This window comes from Protopterus annectens, chromosome 4.part0, assembly GCF_019279795.1.
Source record: "Protopterus annectens isolate FY-2018-M chromosome 4.part0, PAN1.0, whole genome shotgun sequence".
NCBI lineage: Eukaryota > Metazoa > Chordata > Ceratodontiformes > Protopteridae > Protopterus > Protopterus annectens.
Genome location: NC_056733.1, coordinates 753,093,743 through 753,114,653, shown reverse-complemented (window position 1 = coordinate 753,114,653; position 20,911 = coordinate 753,093,743). Strand labels below are relative to the sequence as shown.

General features: G+C 44.1%; 1 protein-coding gene across 1 annotated transcript in view; it reads right to left on the bottom strand.

Moving 5' to 3' along the window:
• Positions 1-20,911, bottom strand: part of DGCR8 (DGCR8 microprocessor complex subunit) — a gene marked incomplete in the record, with an annotated part of 1,139,047 nt that overhangs the window by 292,824 nt on the left and 825,312 nt on the right.

Below are 20,911 nucleotides of genomic sequence, written 5' to 3'. Positions count from 1 at the left end.
TTAATAGTGCGTTGGTTAAATTTAGCACAAAACTGACAGCAAGGCACGTTGTGATCAGGGCCTAGGCAAGGAATACAGTACAAATGAAAATCCTTATGAGGTATTTGCTTCCCACAAGTAATGCAATTATTAACTTTTACTGACATCGGTAAGGAGCAAGAAAAAGTTTTCCCAACGGGGTACTTAGCTTTAGTTTGAAGACTTCCGTTCTTAAACTCTAATACGAAAATTTCAGGAGTCGGCCGACTGGCACTTGCGAACTGCTTCTGCTTCGGGTACTGCGCAGCAAGCAAGACTGATTAAAATAGTGTCAGCTGCATGTTTTATACCCCTGACAACCGGACGTCATGGAAGAGGAGGACCCAAGACTTTGTTATTCAGGCCGACTGAGATCAACCTGCCAGCAGATTACCCAAATGTAATGGCTGCAACAGTGAAACACGAAGAGCATCTTAAAATAATATGAAAGGTAGAGGATGAATATTACCAACAATGGTATTTAAGAGTTACACCAAATAGGGAAATAAATATACAGACGGGGAAAGGAAACACTTATCTTAACCAAATGCTTGAGAGTTCAGGTTAACCACGTCTTTCGTGAAAAGCAGCAAATGCGATCTGAGGCATGTTAGGGGTTGGTGCATCATGGGTGAGGGAGGAGCTCAAGAGTTTTTGGTGGCCACAAGCTTTAGTAACGTCTGAATCGGATCTGAGCCAAACAGGTGAGGACAGAATGAAAACTGACATCAGATTGTACATTAATTCACACACTTTTCTGTCAACATCTGAAGTTAATAGTGACGTGCAAGATGGCTGCACATAGCATAAAGTACAGTTTTGTACCTACCATAAATGTAGATGTTCGAGTGTTAATACAGCTGCAGTCATAACAGATGGGTTCTCCTGCCGTCAGGTGGGTCCTCGGTCGGCCGAATTCCGAAGTCTAGGTCCGGCGTCGGTTGTCGTCGCTTCTTCCCTGACGTCAGTGCGACAGGGGTATAAAGGAACCAGCCGACGCCATTTTCTTCAGTTTTTCTTGCCCCAGATGTCAGGTGCCCCCAGAAGGAAGGCAATACTTAAATTTATGCAATAAAGCAATGCAATATAATCAAAATACAGTAGTTGCAAGCAAATACACCATAAATGAATACCCCAAACAGGTTGTATGAGGATGTGTTAGCCAATAGGCCTGTCCCAAGAGGGGAAGGAGGGAGGGAAACCTGGACTGCAGCTGTATTAGCACTCGAACATCTACATTTATGGTAGGTACAAAACTGTACTATGTTCATCGTGCATACAGCTGCAGTCATAACAGATGGGTAGAATCCCAAAGCTAGGAAAGGGGTGGTAGGCACTAGGTGGAACTAGGAGGAGCCAGGATGCCCTGCAAGACTGCAGTGGCAAAGCCTGCTCTAGTTTTGGAGTATAATGGTAGGTGGTAGTGCTTGGAGAAGGTATGCACAGAACTCCAAGTGGCTGCTTCCAAAATATCTTTGGTGGGAACTCCTCTGAGGAAAGCTGCAAAGGTAGCTTTGGCCCTTGTGGAGTGAGCTGATGCCTGTAGGTACAGTTTTGCCATGAAAAGAATAGCAAAAGCGTATGCAGTGGGCTATCCATTTTGAGATTGTCTGTTTGGAAACTGGCTTTCCTTGAGCTCCTACAGCATAGGACACAAAGAGCTGTTCTGATTTTCTGAAAGGCTTTGTTCTGTCCAAATAATAACGCAGTTGTCTGTGGATGTCCAAGGAATGTAGCAATCTCTCCCCTTTGTTTTGAGGATTAGGATAAAAGGTAGGTAAGTGTATGGCCTGATTCAAAGCTACCCTGGATACCACTTTAGGCATAAAGGACGGGTTGGTTCGTAAGGAAACTCTGTCCTGATGGAAGATGATAAAAGGCTGCACAACCATGAGAGCTTGTAGTTCTGAAACTCTACGAGCTGAGGTAATAGCCAGAAGGAAAGCTGTTTTCCAGGACAAATATTGCAAATCTGATGAGGCAGCTGGCTCAAAGGGAGGCAAGGTCAGTTTTTCCAGAATGAAATTGAGATCCCAAGCAGGTATTGGTTGTGTCCTTGGGGGTCTTAGATTCTTGGCCCCTCTGAGGAACTGTCTTGAGAGGGTGAGAGAATAAGGGTGGGTCAGTTGTATTCTGCAGAAATGGCTGAGGCATGGATTTTGATGGAGGAGAATGAAAGTCCACTGCTTAGCAGCTCAGCTAGATACTGTAGTATTTGAGGTAAATTCAGTTTTCCAGGATCCTGGCCCTTTTTCCTCATTCCAGACACAAAACCATTTCCATTTTGCGGAGTAAGCTTTTCTAGTTGACGGCCTTCTGGCCTCCAAAATGACATCCTGCACCTCCTTGGAGAGTAGGGCCTGTTGTGAATTTAAGGAATCTTCCATGTGGCTAGATTGAGTGTTTTTAGCTGGCTGTGAAGAGTTTTGAAGCTGTGCTGAGTCAGGAGAAGAGGCATTAGAGGCAGGGTCCATGGTGGGGAATGTGTCAGGCTCCTCAGGAGTGGGTACCAGTGTTGTCTTGGCCAGTCTGGAGCAATGAGAATCATCTTTGGTCTGTCTGCTCTGGTTTTCAATAGAACTTTGGGCAGCAGAGGAAGAGGTGGGAAGTCAAACTGTCATTGATGTCCAACTGAAAGAGAGAGCATCCACTCTCCAGGCCTTTGGATGGAAAATCCTTGAGCAGAATTTTGTCAATTGGTGATTTTTGTGGGAGGCAAAGAGATCTATGCCTGGCCTTCCCCATGCTTGGATTATTTCTGTAAAAACTTTTGAATGCAACTTCCATTCGTGTGGACCTGTCATATTTCTGCTTAGGTTGTCTGCCAGCGTGTTTTCCTTGCCTGGCAAGTACTGTGCTTGTAGTTCGATTTGTAAGTCCATGGCCATGTTCCAAAGTGACATGGCCAGTCTGCATAGGGGGTATGAATGTGTTCCTCCCTGTTTGTTTATGTACCACATAACTGTGGTGTTGTCCGTTCTTATCAATAGTTGACCTGGTTGCAGAAGGTCTTTGAAAGCTATAATAGCATTTATTACTGCTAGCATTTCCTTTTGATTGATGTGAAGGTGCTTTTCTTTTTGGGGCCATTTGCCCTGAATGCACTGATCTGTCATGTGCGCCCCCCAGGCAAAGTCCGAGGCGTCTGTTGTGATGACTTGATTTGCTTGAGGCTTGCTGAATGGAAGACCTGTGTTTGTTTGGCATGCTTGAGCCCACCACAGAAATTCCTTTTGTAGACATGAAATTAGTGGTATTATTGTTTCCAAACTGTGGCTGTGTTGAGACCATAGGTTTTCCAGGTACCACTGAAGTTTCCTCATATGCAGCTTTGCACATGGGAATGGTAAGATGCAAAATGCCATGAATCCCAGAGCCTGCAGGATTTTCCTTGCAGTCAGCCTGGTGCAATTTGCTAGTGCTCTGAAGTATTGAGTTAGTTGCCCCTGCTTCTCTGGCGTGAGGTAGGCCATCTGGGTGTTTGTGTCCAAGTTGGCACCCAGGAAAATTATCTTCTGAGAGGGTATTAGCCTTGATTTCTTTTTGTTGACTGTGTATCCCAGAGAGTTCAGCAACATTATTACATAAGCCAGATGTTTCAGAAGAATGTGCTTGCTGTCCGCTTGGATCAGGCAGTCATCCAAATAGGGGTATATTTGTATCCCTTGAAGTCTGCAGTAGGCAATTACTGATGCCAGGCATTTCGTGAATACGCTGGGCGCAGTAGATTAGCCAAAGGGCAATGCAGAGAATTGATAATGGGTTGAACCTGCAAGAAATCTGAGGTATCCTCTGCAATTTTGTCTGATTGGGACATGCAGGTACTCCTTGAGGTCCAATGTTACCAGCCAAGACTCCGTGCCCAGCATGGGAAGAAGCGGCTGTAGAGTGAGCATCTTGAATTTTGGTACGAGTAGAAATGTGTTTAGGATGGATAGGTCCAAAATAGGTCTCCAATCTTTTCCCTTCCTTGGTACCAGGAAGTCTGGAATAAAAACCTTGACCTTGTTCGTGCGTAGGTACCTCTTGAACAGCTTTCATGTCTATTACATCTGTAATTTGCCTCTGTGCCTCTGCCCTTTGATTGTGTGGCAGGTTTGGCATGCCTCTCATTTTTGGAAGGGTGTGAAAATGGAATCTGTAGCCTCTGTTTATAATGTCCAGGATCCGTTTGTCTTTTGTGACAATATGCCAATTTTTTTAAAATAATGCCAGCTTTCCTCCTAAGGGGGCTGCCATTTGAGTCTTGCTTGGCATGCAAAGGGGAAAGTCATTGGGCTTGCTTTCTGAATGATTGCGAGTTATCCTCACCACCTCTGTGTAGGAGTTTGTCATTGTCTGCCTCTAAACGATCCTTGGGATTGTCCTCTGCCCCTCAGGCGCCTGTATCTACCTCTTTGGGGTCTGTCTGTGGCTGGAAAGGACCAATTTTTGGAAGGCCAATTTCTACTGAAACGTGGGGGTTGTACCTGTAGAAAATCTTTCACAGTTTGCATTGATTTAGCCTTTTCCTCCATTTTCCTTAATACCTCCTCAGCATTAGCACCAAATAATACATCCTTTTGTAGAGGGGCATCTAGTAATTTAGCTTTGACATGATCAGGCAAGGTTTGTTCCTTGAGCCAGGCATGTCTACGTATGACTGATCCTGTAACAGCAGCTCTACATGAGGCCTCTAGAGCATCAAAACCACATTGTAAGGTATGCTTACCCACTTGTTCTGCACTATGCATCAAATCCTGCAACTCCTTCAAGTCTGGTTGTTCAGGTTGTGACATTTTACTTTTCAATTGTGATAACAAAAACTGTTGGTATTTTAGCATATGGAACTGACAGTTTAAGGCCCTCATGTTTAAGGTAGCCGAGGTATATACCTTTTTTCCCCACCTTTCTAAGGATCTGGAATCTCTCTTGGAAGGTAATGGATTTTTAGCAGTGGAGGCCTTAATTCCCTTGGGGCCCTGTGAGATGGTTTCTGGGTCAGCAGCATGGCTTTTGTATAGAAATTGGTGCGAGTCAGGAACCCTGTAGTACCCGTCAGGCTTGACTGGGGCTGGAAGCAGAGAGTCCGGGTTAATGCAGGCCTCCGAGTAAACATCATCTAGGATGTCCAAGACAGGAGGTATAGCCAGAGGCCTGTGCTGAGGTAGTAAGAGAAATTCCCTAAGCCTTTTCTTGGAATCTGAATAATCTTGGCCTTCCCAGTGGAAGTGTTCCCTTAAGGTATGCAAAGTTTCCCCAAATGAGTAATCCTCTGGGGGGGATACAGAAGGAATGGACTCCTCCGCATCAGAGTTTCAAAAGGGGAGTAAGAATGTTCCTGATCATCAGAGTGCTCTAAAATAATGGAGCCCTGATCAGATGAGGGGGACTCTTCCTCCACTCTGGGCCTTTTGTCCGGTGGGGGTTGAGAACCCCTGATAAGAGTAATTAAATCCTCAGCCATTTTAAGCATCTGTTTTTTTAGGCATGGGGCCTGGAGATGGGCCCTGTGTAGCTTGTCTCTTAGAATGCATGGCTGCTTTAGACTTAGTGAAAGCCTTGATGGAAAAAGAAGAGGAAGGTCTGAAGACACCTTGAGTGGAGGTAGACCTGTCCACATTTTGAGGTTCAATGCCAAGAGTGGTTTCGGTATCTGTAGTCGGGGTGTGGGCCGAGGAGCCTGCGACCTCGGAGACACTGCCAATGAAGTGTCGTCGGTAGTCAGGGGCTGCGTAGGCACCTCGCTGAGAACCGGACCACATGTAGTCAGCTTTGGCGTGGTGTCGGTAAAGGCCACGGACCTCGTGTGTCGGTCCTTATCTTTGCGTTTTTTAGACAGAACTGGAGTCGGAGTATCCAACGACATAATATAGTTAAATGTTTTTCCAAAATAATGCTGGGCGAACTCCGCCCTACGCTTAATGGTGCGTTTGTTGAATGTAGCACAAAAGCGACAGACCGAGACGTCGTGGTCTGGGCCTAAACAAGGTATACAGAGGGAATGGAAATCCTTATGCGGTATTTGCTTCCCACATGAAATACAATTATTAACTTTGTCTGACATCGGTCTGAGGCAAGAAAAGTTTCCCCAACGGGGTACTTAGCTTTCAAGAAGACTTCGGTTTCAAAATTTTCGTAATTTCAGGAGTTGGCCGACCGGCACTTGCGAACTGCTTCTGCTTCGGGCACCGCGCGGCAAGAAAGACTGAAGAAAATGGCGTCGGCTGGTTCCTTTATACCCCTGTCACACTGACGTCAGGGAAGAAGCGATGACAACCGACGCCGGACCTAGACTTTGGAATCTGGCCGACTGAGGACCCGCCTGACGGCAGGAGAACCCATCTGTTGTCTCTGCAGCTGTATGCACGATGAACATCAGCTTAATTCTAGCTCTCCCATGAACATCAGCTTAATTCTAGCTCTCCCAGTGTGAAAACAGAAACTTAGCAGAGGACGACAGTACACTTGTGTTTATGGATAAATTTCAGTAACTGGCTAGTAAATGTAATGCCTGGATGCCAAGAAAAAAGAAATACAGAGCACCTTGAGAAAATCAACCACAAAAATTGAGGAAGAAACACTGACTAGGGAAAGTTCTGCAGCTGTTCAGCAAAAAGCAATGCCACCTCCAGACATGAATTCCAATAACCTACAGGAAGATGTAACAACTGCACACATACCTGGTTAAAATAAATTAAACTATGATGCAGTATATCAACACAAACAATAAAAGGTTGGGAAAAAAATGGAAGAAGCTTTCAACAAATATTCAGAGGAGTTGATAAAGCTGCAAATATCAGAGGTCAAAATGAAGAAAAGGCTGGGTTAATAGGAGTCTACCTGGGAAGAGATATTTCAAAATTAATAGAATAAGAGGACACAGCATGTAAGAAAAACCTGAGATTTTCAACTATACTAGAGAAGCTGGAAGGAACAGACTGTATTCATTTTATGCAAGCACAAACAAGCAAATACACTAGTATTCCACAGCAGCTGTTAGCTGAAAGGGCACATTAAGTGCATGCTCCAAACCTGGCTATGAGGAAGTAACCTATACCTTTAATAGTAAAGATGCAATCCTACCACAGCAGGAGTTGATTTTGACAGCAGTGTGAGAAGAATGATTATTCATTGTACACCAGGCAGAAGAGAAGCACATTAAACTATTCAGGGAATGTTGAGACGCAGATGTGAGATTCAAACTGCCATACCCAGCTGTCTTCAAAGTACTCTCCCCTGGAAGGACAAAATCATTTTTTGATGAATAAATGTTGAGGAAGAAATACAAGTGTGTCCAACAAAGAGTAAGCTGTGAAACAAAGATTCGGCGTCTTGTTCTTCTGGTAATAAAGACCACAGAGAGACTGCACCTCTGAAACTTCTTCCAATGTTTCAACAGAAAATGTTGGAGTGAAGTAAAGGAGCACAAGTTGACTAGACAAATCAAGAGTATGTTGGAAATGGGAGATGGAGACTAACAGGAATAAAACAATTAATGTGGGATTACAACGCAATAGTTGTGTGTGTGTGAAATATGACAGAAAAAGAAAATCTGGAAATATTGGACTTTCCAAAAATGACTTGTGGGGGGGGGGTCTAAAGCATATGCCCTACTTCATGTCATTAATGTTCAAAAATGCTTTAGGGAGGGGAAGAGTAGGGAGAAAGTTAACTATAAGCAAAGATTGGTTTTCATAATAGCACTATGTACGGTGAGTTTTCTTTGTACACTATAAATTAAAGTTTGCTCAGTTATTTTTAAGTGTAATGGGGACTGTAAACATATGCTGCTGTTCTTTTTTTCTTTTCTTTCTCCCTTCTCTCTCTCTTCTTGTCCAGTTTTAAGAAATGTAGGCAATGCATTGAAAAAAGTCTGGCAAAAGAATAATTAATGTGCTTTTTCTCATTCTTGCATGGGGAAATGACTGGATTAAGGACCTTAGATTGATTTAGTCGCAAAGTTTAAGAGGAAGCAAGTAAATGAAAAAGAATATTAATTATAAGGCTTTTTTCTAGCAAATAAACATTTGCTCAGTAGCAAAACTGGTTGCTTAGTTCTCATGTATCCATGGAGACAATTTGATAAAGATAAACTGGCTACAATCTGTTGGAGAGCGACTGGCTGAAAAAAATGAGAGAAATTGTCTAGGAAATAATGTTCTCTGAAAGCATTCAGGGGTTTTCCCAGCTGGGAGAGCTATAAAGAAAATACAAAACCAATTGGCATTTAGTAGAACCACAGGCTGCACCATGTGTCTTAGCATGCTTAATCTTTCTTTTAGATTAACTTAAGTCTGTGAATGTGGCTGTCAGTTTGGGACTTTTATTCCTATCAGGAGGGTAAAACTTCAGTATCTGAATACGCACATAGTTCTGTGTGTTAAGTTAATAGGTTTTAAGGGGGTATTGGGGTGTGTGTGTGTTTTTTTTTTGTTTGAGGGCTTTCAATACATCAAAAAGTTTTGCAAGATGCAACGTACGCTCAAATGATCAAGACAATAAACAACTATATAAAAGTTCAACCTGTCAAACAGTGTATGCATGTAACACAAAAGCTGGAACTAGACATTCAACAAAAAATGTGTTATACATAAAAGGTGGGAATAACTTTTTAATGCAATGATGCTTTCTGTAATGCCTTTAAATGTTAATGGTTTCACAGGCAAATACAAAAAAAAAAGAAAAGTGTGTAAACTATATTAAAAAGTGCAGAGTGCAAATAGCTGTGTTACAGGGAAGACACTAAGAACTGAACATGTGAATATGATAAAGGTTTTCAGGATGGTTAGTAAGCGGAATGAGACAAAGGAAAACAGGAGTACTATTGCGAGAGGAGCTCCAACAGTGAAAGAAGAGGATAAAAAATAATCGTGCTTTGTAGTGTTAAGGAGCTACTGACAAGGAAGGATGATTACACAGTTTTCAGCAAGGATATTTACTTATAGGTGGGGACTGGAACTGCAACAGTGAAAATGTGTCTGGAGGGCACAAAAAGGAAAGTACAATAAAGGAGGGTAGATTTTTGAAGAAAATTTTGAAAATATTTAGCACAGAAGATGTGAATTTTACATATTCCTCAAGACACAAAAAAACTGGGCTAGGCAGAATTTACATTTCACAGGAACATGTGCATTTAATAGAAAGCCTTGACACAATCCAATAACTATATCAGATCACGGGCCAATAATATCTAAAATAAAAACACAGGATAATGAAATAAAAATGAGACTGTCACTTTCCCACCTATCAGTTGAAGAGAGGAATTTACGGAACGGGTAGTGGAGATTATTCAGGAGCTATTAGAGAGGATAGAAATTTCTTCTGAAAATATAGCTAGGGAGTGAGATAAAATTAAGATGTGGTTTAAAAATTGGGTGGAAATAAAAAAAGGGAGCTATGGTTAAGAAATAAAAATTATTTAGAGGGACTGACAAATATTAAAGTATTGCAGCATAGGGGAAATCTTACTGAATAAGAGGAGGATCAACTGCTGAAGGCTAAGCAGAAAATAAGGGATTACCCTTGATAATATGCACGAGTTTAGAAAGATTGCTGTTAAGCAACTGTTTTTTGATAACAGTACAGCACTAAAACTTTTAGCACAAAGACTCAGGCAAAAGAAAGTAGAAAGGGCTGTCGCCAAAGCTTAAGGAGCCTACAACAATGGAAGGTAAACAGATCCTGTAGAGGTATCAGAAATATTTTGGTCATTCTATGAAAGTATGTATAAAGCAGAGAAATATGGAAAACAAGAAAAGATACAAGTGGCAATGTTTATGGAAGAATTAAATATGCCAAGGCTAGAGGTAGATGAGGATCAATTACTAACAGAATAGGAGGAGATGAGATAAAAATTGTGATGTATAACCAACCTAGAGGAAAGTCCCCAAAAATAGATGGTATTCCTGTTTAAGTTAGGAAGCGAGGGGAGATAAAACTGATAAACATCTGGAAGGTTTTGTTTAACAGCAATTTAAGAGGAGGAGAAATACCAACATCCTGGAAGAAAGCAATGGTAGCTGTAACACCTAAAGAGGGTAAAGATCCATCAGACCCAGCTTCACACAGGCCCATTTCAATACTAAACCATGACTATAAAGTGTTCAATGTCTATAATGGCTAAAGAATGACAAAAGTAATGCCAAAATCGATAGATATGTATCACTGTGGCTTTGTGGAGGGGAGGCAAACAATTGACAACATTAACAGAACAATAATCCAGAGGGAAGCAGAATGTAAGAAAATACCATTGTTTTTGGTGGGTCTTGATGCAGAGAAAGTATTCAGAGTAAGCTGGGACTTTATGAGCAAGGCAATGGAAGCATTTGCATTTCCTGAAAAAAAATATAAGGCTGATTAGGAGGATATATGAGGGATTGGAGGCAAAAATTAAAGTGAGTGGGGTCCTCTTTCTCCTTTGTTATTCACATTATATTTAGAACCATTGGCAAAGAAAATAAGGGACTCAGAAATTCAAGGACATAATTGGTATGGTAGTCAGGAAAAGATGGCTCTGTTTGCAGATATTTTATGCCTGACAAAACCAGAAAGAGAAATTACAGTGTTGCAGAAAATTGAGACAGCCTCAAATCTTTTTGGAATACAAAATTAATGAAGCTAAAACAAAGGCAATGCTGGTAAATTATGTACCCACACATAGATTGGTTCAGCAATATCCGTATTTCTGGGGACATGATAAAATGAAATATTTAGCAGTATGGATTAAAAATTATTCTGGTGTGGCAGCTAAGGATATGTGGGAAGAGACTAAACAAAAGATAATACAAAAACTGAGAAAATGTAAGTTTGGTTATATGGATATGGATAGTAAGATGCAAGCAATCAAATGTTTTTAATCCCTTTATTCCTATACACGTCAGGCATACTTTTATTAACCAGAAGAGATGTTGTGGATAGCATTTAATGAAGAGCTGAATGACTTTATCCGAGAGGGGAAGACGGCACAAGTCAAGTGGGATAATCTGACTCTTCCAGTAGAATAGGGCGGATTGGGATTACCCAATTTGAAGGAGTATTTCACAGCTTCACAATTAAGGCTCCTATACATAGGACAAGCAGAAAACTATAATTCAAAGTAGAAAGGGATTATGTTGAAACAGGGGGGAAGCTCAAGAAATAACGAGAGACTGGGATTTTAGATGCAGGCCTTTAAGGAGAAAAACAATAACCATACAGATTATAATATCCATAAAGCAGCAAAAAGTATAAACTAAGCCAACATAGGAATGGAGAAAGGAGATTCTGCCGATAGGGATATAGACAATAGGCAAGAGGGGGCTGGAATTTATTGGAAAAAAATGGCAAAGGGACCAGGTATTGGGAACAAATAACTGGAGAGGGAAAGGTAATAGAATGTGAAGAGGCCGAGAATGTATTTGGACTGCAGGTTAGAGATTGCCTTCCCCATCAAGAATTGATATCAGAATATAGGCAGAGAGAAATAATTAGGGGGGGTTCTAAACAAAAGACCAGCACTGGTACAGTTTTTAGTAAAATCTAGAACAGAAGCTGCCATTAAATAAGGAATAATTAGTACAGCATATAAAATATTGCAGGATAACTATAAGAATCAGAGTAGGTTAGAAAGGATTGGGAAGTGAGACTGGATAAGCAAATCACAAAGAAACAATGGGAGGGTACATGCATGTCTCCCAAATATGCAACAAAATTTAGATGATTTAGGATTTTTGTTTGAAAATGTTTACATAAATATTTTTATACCCCAAGTACACTCCAGAGAGTTTTTCCTCAGGTAGACAGCAAATGTTGGAGGTGTGACTGGGCTGAATGAGTTACTTGGGAATATTTTCTGGGAATGCAATGAGTTGGCAGACTAAGGATTCCATTGCAGGATGCACTGTCAGAGATACTAGATGGGAGGACTGGTGTGACAAGGGAGATGATTTTTCTGAGCTGTGATACAGAATTGGAATTGCCTAGACATGGGTAAGGCCTTGCTATCTCGAATTATGGGGGCTGCCAAAAAAGGAATTACTAGAAAATGGAAATCAAAAATTAAACCAACTATACTAGAAGTCATGAATATACTAACAGATTAAAAGTGGAACTGAGATCTTTAGAAAAGGGTAGGAACAAACTACATTGGAAAAACTGGGAATTGTGGGAACAGGAATGTGGTTTAAAGGAAGGCAGAACTTAAATGAGCTTTGTCATGTCTGACTGAAAATGACTGGGTAGATAAGTGATGTACAATGTTTACAACTGGAAGTGTCAGTATGGTTTGCGATGTAAAATGCTTGCAACTAGGATTGTCTCTGTATGTTTTTTCATTTATATAAATGCATGACTGCTTATGTCAAAGAAATCCCAATCTCTCCGAGCTACATGCTCTAGGACCTAAACCTTGTCATCACAATAAACACAACATGCTGGAGGGATAGATTCCTGACCCAGAGACTTCCCATACTCTGGAACAGACTACCAATCTGTGTCAAACAGAGCTCCTCATTAGCACTCCAAGAAAAATCTTGATTGGATGGGAAATAGGAAATTCACCCCAGGGATCACTTCTGTGGCTCTGCTCAACAGGGGCACAGGAAAATAATTTTCTTGGGTGGTGAAACCCAGGGTGCCTTTTTGGCTACGCTTATATAGGCCCTAGGGCTAATTGCCAGTACCTATCTATGAACCTATGAAATGGTTTAATAAAGATGTTTCTTGTTTAAAAAAAGGGCAGGAATTGAATCATTTACGTAACATAGCTTAGGTTTAATAAAGATGTTTCTTGTTTAAAAAAAAGGGCAGGAATTGAATCATTTACGTAACATAGCTTAGGTGATATGAAATATATATATATATATATATATATATATAGGATTCCTATTACTTCCTCGAAGAGGCATATCGAACTTGAAACCGTGAAATTTGAAAACATCGAATGTCGACATAAGCGATTTCTTTCCTTGGGAAAGGAATCTCTTTACCATCCTTGTCAGTTTGCCATTTTCCCTGCTCTAGTGCAATCCTGGATTTGGTATATTTATTTGGGGGGGCACAGCCCCCACATTGGGGGGTATTTGTAGTGCTTGTGGGTATTTGTTAGTGTTTGTAGGGCAAGTGATTTCTTTCCAAGGGAAAGAAATCACTTATGTGGAGGTTCGATATTTTGAAAGTTCGCTGTTTTAGGGTCGATGAAGAGGCTTTCAATGGAACGCCTCTTCGAGGAAATATAGACCCTATAGATATATATATATATATATATATATATATATATAGATTCATAGATTCTTACTAAGCTAACTGCCCTTGCGAGCCATTTTAAGCTTAGCCAATTATCCCTTGTGAGACTCAAACCCTGCACCTTGTGTTTGTAAGGCAAACACCTTAACCATTAGGCTACCCTCCCAACCCGTAATGTTTAATATAATACTTTAATTACTTTTGTATAAATGTTAATTTGCCCATGCCACAAAAGATAATTCAATAAAGGTGTTTAAAAAAAAACACACAGAACATTACCATCCATAAGGTAGCAGAAATTTTTCTAAAATCTATGCCAACTTGGGGATGGAGAAATTACATTTTGCTAATAGGGATAGAACTGCAAGTAAGGGCAGAGAAAATAGGCAAAAGGGGCTACACTTTGCCTGGGAAAACTACCAAAGGAACCAAGGTACAGGGAGCACATAACAGTGGAGAGAGGGAGTCAGATGAGATCAAGCAGAATTTGGACTGCAGGTTGGAGACTGCCTTCCCTACCAGGTGTTTTTAACACAGTAAGGCAAAGAGAAAGCATCAGGAGAGAGCTAAGAGAAAGGCCAGATCTGGTTGATTTTTAGTTGAATCTTAAACAAAAATTAGAAGTTATGTACTCACCATAACGTTCCATCTGAGTAGGTGACTTCATTTGGATGCAACCTGTGGGTATCGGATCCGACCTCGGATCTGAGCCGGCATTTCAAAAGCTTAGGCTCCGAGCTCCTAGCTCCTCCCTCTTACCCATAACCCCTTGCCAAGCCCTGACTGACCTCAGATTGAGTTTGCCTCAAAAATACTGACTACAGTACACGAAAACAGCATAAATACTCGCTCTATAAAGGTCAGGGGGATGGAGGGGGGGATGGTTGCATCCAAATGAAGTCACCTACTCAGATGGAACGTTATGGTGAGTACATAACTTCTAAATCTGAAGTAGGCAGACTTCATTTGTCTGCAACCTGTGGGACAGAGTCCCCAGCTACCTGAATCTTGGGCGGCCGTCATGGAAGGATGTTTCGGAGCACCGCTGAGCCAAAGGATGCTCTTCCTCTGGAAACAACATCCACCTTGTAATGAGAAATAAAAGTATGAGGCGAGGCCCAAGTAGCTGCCGCGCAGATATCATCCAATGAAACACGTGACTTAAAGGCGGCTGACGTGGAGACTGCCCTAGTAGAATGAGCCGTAACCCTTGAGGAGCAGGTCTACCTGAAGTGTCATAAGCCTGCAGAATACAATTAGCAATCCACCTAGATAGTGTGACTTTAGAGACTGCTTTACCCAAAGCAAATTTAGCAAAGGAGATGAACAGCTGATCTGATTTCCTGTGACCAGCTGTTCTGTGAACATAAAAACGTAATTGTCTATGAACATCCAAGGAATGCAATTTGTATTCTCCTTTGTTTGAGTACTTGGGAAAAAACACAGGTAAATTGATTGATTGGTTAATATTAGATTCAGAAGAGACCTTCGGAAGAAAAGATGGATTGGTCCTGAGGCACACCCTATCAGGAAAGAAAGAAAGGTAAGGCGGCTTGACGCATAGAGCCTGAAGCTCAGACACTCTTCTGGCTGAAGTGATAGCTACCAAGAAGGCAGTCTTCCATGAAAGGTACTTTAGATCTGTAGAAGCTGCAGGCTCGAAGGGAGGAGCAGTAAGGGCTTGCAGAACTAACGATAAGTCCCAAGGTGGTACAACCTCCTTGACTGGAGGCCTCAACAAAAAAATCCCTTTGAGAAAGGTTTTGCATAATTTCACCGTTATGAGGGGAGCTGTCTCATGACCAATGTGATAATGCGAGATGGCTGCCAATTGTACCTTAATCGTGGAAGAACTTGCCCCTTGATGAAAGAGGTCTGTTAAAAAATCCAGCACTGCTGACATAGGTGCTGAGAAAGGATCCAAAGTTCTCTGTACCGCCCAAATAGAGAATCTCTTCCATTTACTCCGATAAACCTGCCTGGTGGAAGGTTTATGAGCTGCCACTAAGATGGCCTTGACCGGTGATGAGATACCGGGAGTCCTAATCAAGGATGGAACTGGAGCAGCCAAGCTGTCAATTTCAGGGTGTGCAGATTGGGAACCGCAATTCCCAGAGGGTGGAAGATGAGATCCGGAATCGGATCCAGAATCCAGGGTGGATTGATTTTGTGAGACCATACAAAGGGGAACCAGGGTTGACGAGGCCAGAACGGGGCAATGAGAATCATTCTGCTCCCCAAACTGTTGGCTTTCTGCAGAAGCCTCTGCATCAGAGGTAGTGGAGGGTAGGCATAAAGGAGACCGGGAGGCCAAGCATGCACCAGAGCATCTCTGGAATTCCCCTGGTGGGGGAAGCAGAGCGAAGAAATTGTCGCATTTGGCGTTTGAGGGAGAGGCAAAAAGATCACAACAGGGTTGCCCCAAACGGCAAAAATCTTCTTCGCTACCTGAGGATTGAGAGACCACTCGTGAGGAGAAAGAATGGTGCGACTGAGTTTGTCCGCAAGGATGTTGGATTTTCCCGGAATGTGCGTTGCTACCAGAAAGCGTTTGGTGGAAATTGCCCATTCCCAGACTCTCATGGCCTCTCGACAAAGGGGATAAGACCTGGTTCCTCCCTGTTTGTTGATGTACCAGACTACCGACATGTTGTCTGTCTGAATCGCAATAGTCCCTGAAGGAAGAACGTGGTGAAGTGCTTGCAACGCTAGGAGCACCGCCCTCATTTCCAGGACATTTATATGCAACGACGTCTCTGTGGGGTTCCACGTGCCTTGGACAATCTTTCCCGCAGAATGCCCCCCCACCCGAGGCAAGAAGCGTCCGTGGTCACTGTGGCTCGGGGAAATGCAGCACAAAAAGGTCTCCCTGTCAGGGGCTCCGGAGAAAGAAGCCACCAAAGAAGGGAATCCCTGCACGCCTTGCTGACCGCTATCGGAGTGTTGAGAGAGGAACAAAGAGGGGACCACTGAACCTGAAGGGTCCATTGAAGAACCCGCATGCGTAAGCGAGCATGAATGAGAAGCGGGATAGCTGCCGCCATTGAACCTAGGGCCCTCAGGACCGAAGCTGCAGTTGGAGATGGTTGCAGGACCGCTGCTACATGACACTTCAGGTTGGCAATTCTGTCTGGAGTGAGGAAGGCTCGCATTGACCTGGTGTTTAGCCTTCCTCCTATGAAATCTATAGCTTGTGTGGGGTGCAGTAAAGATTTCTCCCAGTTGACAGTGATGCCCAGCCTTGGGGCTAGTTGAAGAAAGTAGTCCCTGGCTGAGCACAGAAGATGCCTTGATGATGCCGTCAGGAGCCAGTCGTCCAGGTACGGAAAGACCTGTAATCCCTGGAGCCTCAGGTGGGCCGCTACCACCGCTAGGACCTTGGTGAACACCCTGGGGGCTGAGGTGAGACCAAAGGGGAGGACCCTGAACTGGTAATGACTGGCTCCCAGCCGGAAGCGAAGAAACCTCCTGGACCGCCTGTCCATGCGAATGTGGTAGTACGCGTCCTTGAGGTCGATGGAGCACATCCAGTCGTTCTCCCTCAAGAGGGGGAGTATAGATTGAAGGGTGACCATCCGAACTTCTGCTTGGTTACTGACAGGTTCAGAAGGGAAAGATCTAAGATTGGTCTTAAGTCCCCCGTTTTCTTTGGCACCAAAAAGAACCTGGAGTAAAACCCTGACCCGGTTTGATCTGGGGGGGACGCACTGGATAGCTCTTTTTTCTAGCAGCTGTTTGATTTCGATAGCTGCTGCCTCCCTTTGGTCGGGTGGAACATCTGGGAGGCTGCGAGATCTGGGAACTTTGTACAGGGGAATTGTATAACCTCTGGATATCACGCGAAGCACCCAACGGTCTGATGTGATGGACTCCCAAGAAGTTAGGTGCCTCGAGAAACGCCCCCCGACTGCCTCCAGAGACGGACAGCCGGGCAACCCTTCAGGGCTGTTGCGTGGGTCGCTCAGAGAAAGGTTCTCTGGACCCAAAGTTTCTAGGAGCCCCCCTGCCTCTAGGACGGCGACCTCCCTGTCCTCCTCTGCCACGGGAGGACTGGTTATCCGGAGCAGGTTGGGACTGCTGCGATTTCCGGAACCACATCTTCTTCTGTCCCTTTTGGTTCTTTGAGAAGGACCTCTGGGGAGCTGAGAAGCGGACTCCGACGGCAGACAGCGTCTTCCCGTCCTTTTCGCTCTGGACCAGTGTTTCGCGAACAGTCTTACCAAACAAGGCAGAACCATCAAAGGGGGCATTCGCGAAAGTCGCCTTGAAGGGCTCTGCGAAATCACAGTGGCGGAGCCAGGCCTGCCGCCTCATGACTAGGCCTGCTCCGCTGGCTCTAGCGGCTCCCTCGGTAGCGTGAGAAAGGCATAGATGTGTTAGAGACCGATCTAAGAGTGGCCATTCGGGTAGAGTATACCTGCTTATCCTCACCCGACATGGACTCTGGGGGAGATGCAGCGTATTCTTTAATCAGATCCCGCTGCATCCTGATGACGTGTGCCATATAGTTCAGCGCTCTCAAAGAGAAGGTTGCTGAACTGAAAACTCGCTTCCCGATGCGATCCATCGAGCGGGACTCCTTGCCCGGAGGATGCATAGAGGGACTCTCCTGGGCCAATTCCCTCTTAGTGGCTGCAGCATCATCATGGCATCTACTGGGGGGCCCTTGCTCCAGTGAGTGCGGTCCGCCGGTGGGGAAAGGATGCGATCAGGACGCTTGGGAACAGGCTCAACGGTGTCCGGATCCTTCCACGCTCTGATGGAAATAAGGTCCACCAGAGGGTCGGCCGGAGGGGACACCCAAGAGGTAGATGGGCCTGCCTCGAATGCCTCCAAGAATACAGACTCGTCTGAGGAAGCCATGGGGGCAGACCACCCCCCCCCCCTGATCCTTAACATTTCCATAATGTCTCCAAATGAGACGTCTTCAGGGGGTGATCTTGGGGATCCTTCCCCTTCATCCAAGTCTGTATCTTCGGTAACGGACTCGGGGGAGTCCATGTGCCTCCTTTTGCACTTACGCTTCCGAGGTACTTCATCGGGGGGGCTGTCAGAGGAGTCCTCTTCCGCAGCTGGATGTTCCAAGGGAACTACTTGGGACATCGAGGCGGGCTGTCCCTGGGACCGGCTGGTGGGAGCCTGGCCCAACTGCAAGGGAGTGCGGGATGGAGCCGTGGCAGGGACCGGGGGTCCGGATGTCCTCAACAGTGCCCTTTCCACTACGTCGAAGGCCGAGGGGGAGCCAGCTTCTCTAAACCCCGAGAGCCGACCCCCACTCGGATCCGACGCACGGATCGGAGCCGGAGCCGAAACCGTCGGATCCGAGAGACCGGTGAGCTCCGACCTGGACGGAGCCGAAGACACACCAGCTCCCTCGGATCCGAGGCTCGGTCCTCGGCTCCGAGAGGTCGGGTCCGAAGTACCCGAAGCACTCAAGGGATGGGACGGATCCGAGGTGCGCCAACCTATCGGATCCGACCCACCCCCGGATCCAAGTCTGCCCGGCGCCGACAGCTCCGAACCCATGGTATGGGTCGGAGAAGGAGCCAAGGGGGCGAAAAAAGGGGTCGAAGCCCCTCCCGGATTGGGGGGGGGGCTACGAGCACTCCCATTTGCATTTGGGCCTGGATGAATTTCCTCATCATCCGGTCCATATCTGCTTCACTCATAGAAAAAGTGGATCTGGTGGAGGCCACCGAAGCGGACCTAGAGAGCCGCCTTGGGGACCTCGCTGAAGGGCTAGCCTCCTCCTCCTCGGGTCCAGGAGAGAACCGAGGGGAGTGGAGCCGAGGAGGAGGAAAGCTAGAAGGCACAGGGAGGCCCGGCAGATGGAGGAGCCGAACTGGAGGTTTCGGCTCTCCGTTTGTGGTGCCTCTCCCTGTGCCTCTCCTTCTCTCTCTCCCTAGACGACTCTCTCTCCTCCGGCATCTTAGAGGGAGGTTGAGTCCCAGCCGGAGGAGGAGAGCCCACAGCAACAGCTTGCTGAGTAGAAGGGGCAGAAGCCGAAGCGGTATCTGGAGGGAGAAGTCCCGCCAGCACCAGCTTCGACCTCCGCTCCCTCAAAGCTCGGGGGTTGAACCCTGCACAAATGGTACAACCAGATGACAGGTGTTCAACCCCAAGATGACTTGCAGTGTGGCCATCCGCTGGGGACAGCTTATGGCCACACTCGGTACATTTAGAGAATACAGCCTTATGGGCTTCAGACATGATAAGCCCTAATAGGCCTAAAATAACACACACACACAAACTACGCAAAAACCCGTGAAAAGTTAAAAATAAAGAGAGAGGAAAGCCTACACACTCAACACTAACTAATTAAATGAAAAAAGTTGAGATTTTTAAAACTTTTTCTGTCAAATAACTTATCTGCACCAAAAAACGCCAGGAGCTCAAGAATCCGTCGCAACTTGAAAGCGGCAAACGAAATCTGAGGTCAGTCAGGGCTTGGCAAGGGGTTATGGGTAAGAGGGAGGAGCTAGGAGCTCGGAGCCTAAGCTTTTGAAATGCCGGCTCGGATCCGAGGTCGGATCAGATACCCACAGGTTGCAGACAAATGAAGTCTGCCTACTTCAGATCTGCTGTTAAAAATGGATAATTAATAGGGCATACAAAAAAAATTTCATGACAAGTATAACAATCAAAAAATAAATTAGAAAAGACTGGGGAGACAGACTGCAAAAGCAACTTACAAAGGAACAATGGGAAGACATCTGTATGGCTCCTATGTATGCAACTGCATCCAGAAGGTTTTTGATTTTTGCATGAAGTGGATGCTTAGGTACATTTAAACCTCAAGCAGATTTTAGAGACTCTTTCCTTCGGTAAACTGTAACTCCCTGGTGTGATGAGAAAAAGGTAACTGGAAACATGTTTTTTTGGGAATGCTGCAAGTTAGCAGATTTCAAAATTCTGCACAGAATATTTTGTCAGAAATGGTGTGCTGTGGGAAAATGGTTGTAATTATTTATTTATTATTTATTTGACATTTGTTGACCGGGTTAGTTCATCTGGGCTAAAGCCCTTTTTCAGTGGAGACCTAGGGAGAAAAGCTCCACGATTACAAAACTATGTACAGTTTACAAAAAAAGAGAAAAATTGTTTCTAGTACATGAAGAAGAGTATTTAACAATGGACAGCAAGTATACAACAACAATACTGGTAACAGTTAACAGCAATATAATTAAAGAAACTATTATCTTGAAAAGGATACAGGACCTGAATTCCCTAAACATAGTAAGGCCTTATTAAGTTTACTGCTAATGGCTGCCAAAAAGCACAATTACTAGACAAGAGAAATCAAAATTTAAATCAACTGTAACTGAAGAATTGATTACAAAGGAGATAAAAGAAATGTAGGTCGGTTCTTCAGAAAAGGGAAGCGGCAAATTATACAGAAATAAATAGAATTTACAGGAATACACACACATAATAATGTTCAAGAAAATGGATATTTAAGGGAAGCAGGAACTGAGGAATTTATATACTGTTAGTGAATGAAAACTGATAAAAAGAAAACCTAATGTATATAAGGAGTGGAAATGTTCTTTTCTATTACGGTGTGTATGTCTATGTCTCTTTTAAAAATGCCATGTTTAATAAAGTTTAAAAAGCTTCTGTAATTAGTAAACGTCATCTTAACTGCAATCACCCATGATGTGCATAAATTGCACAAAAATGCTCCAGAGAC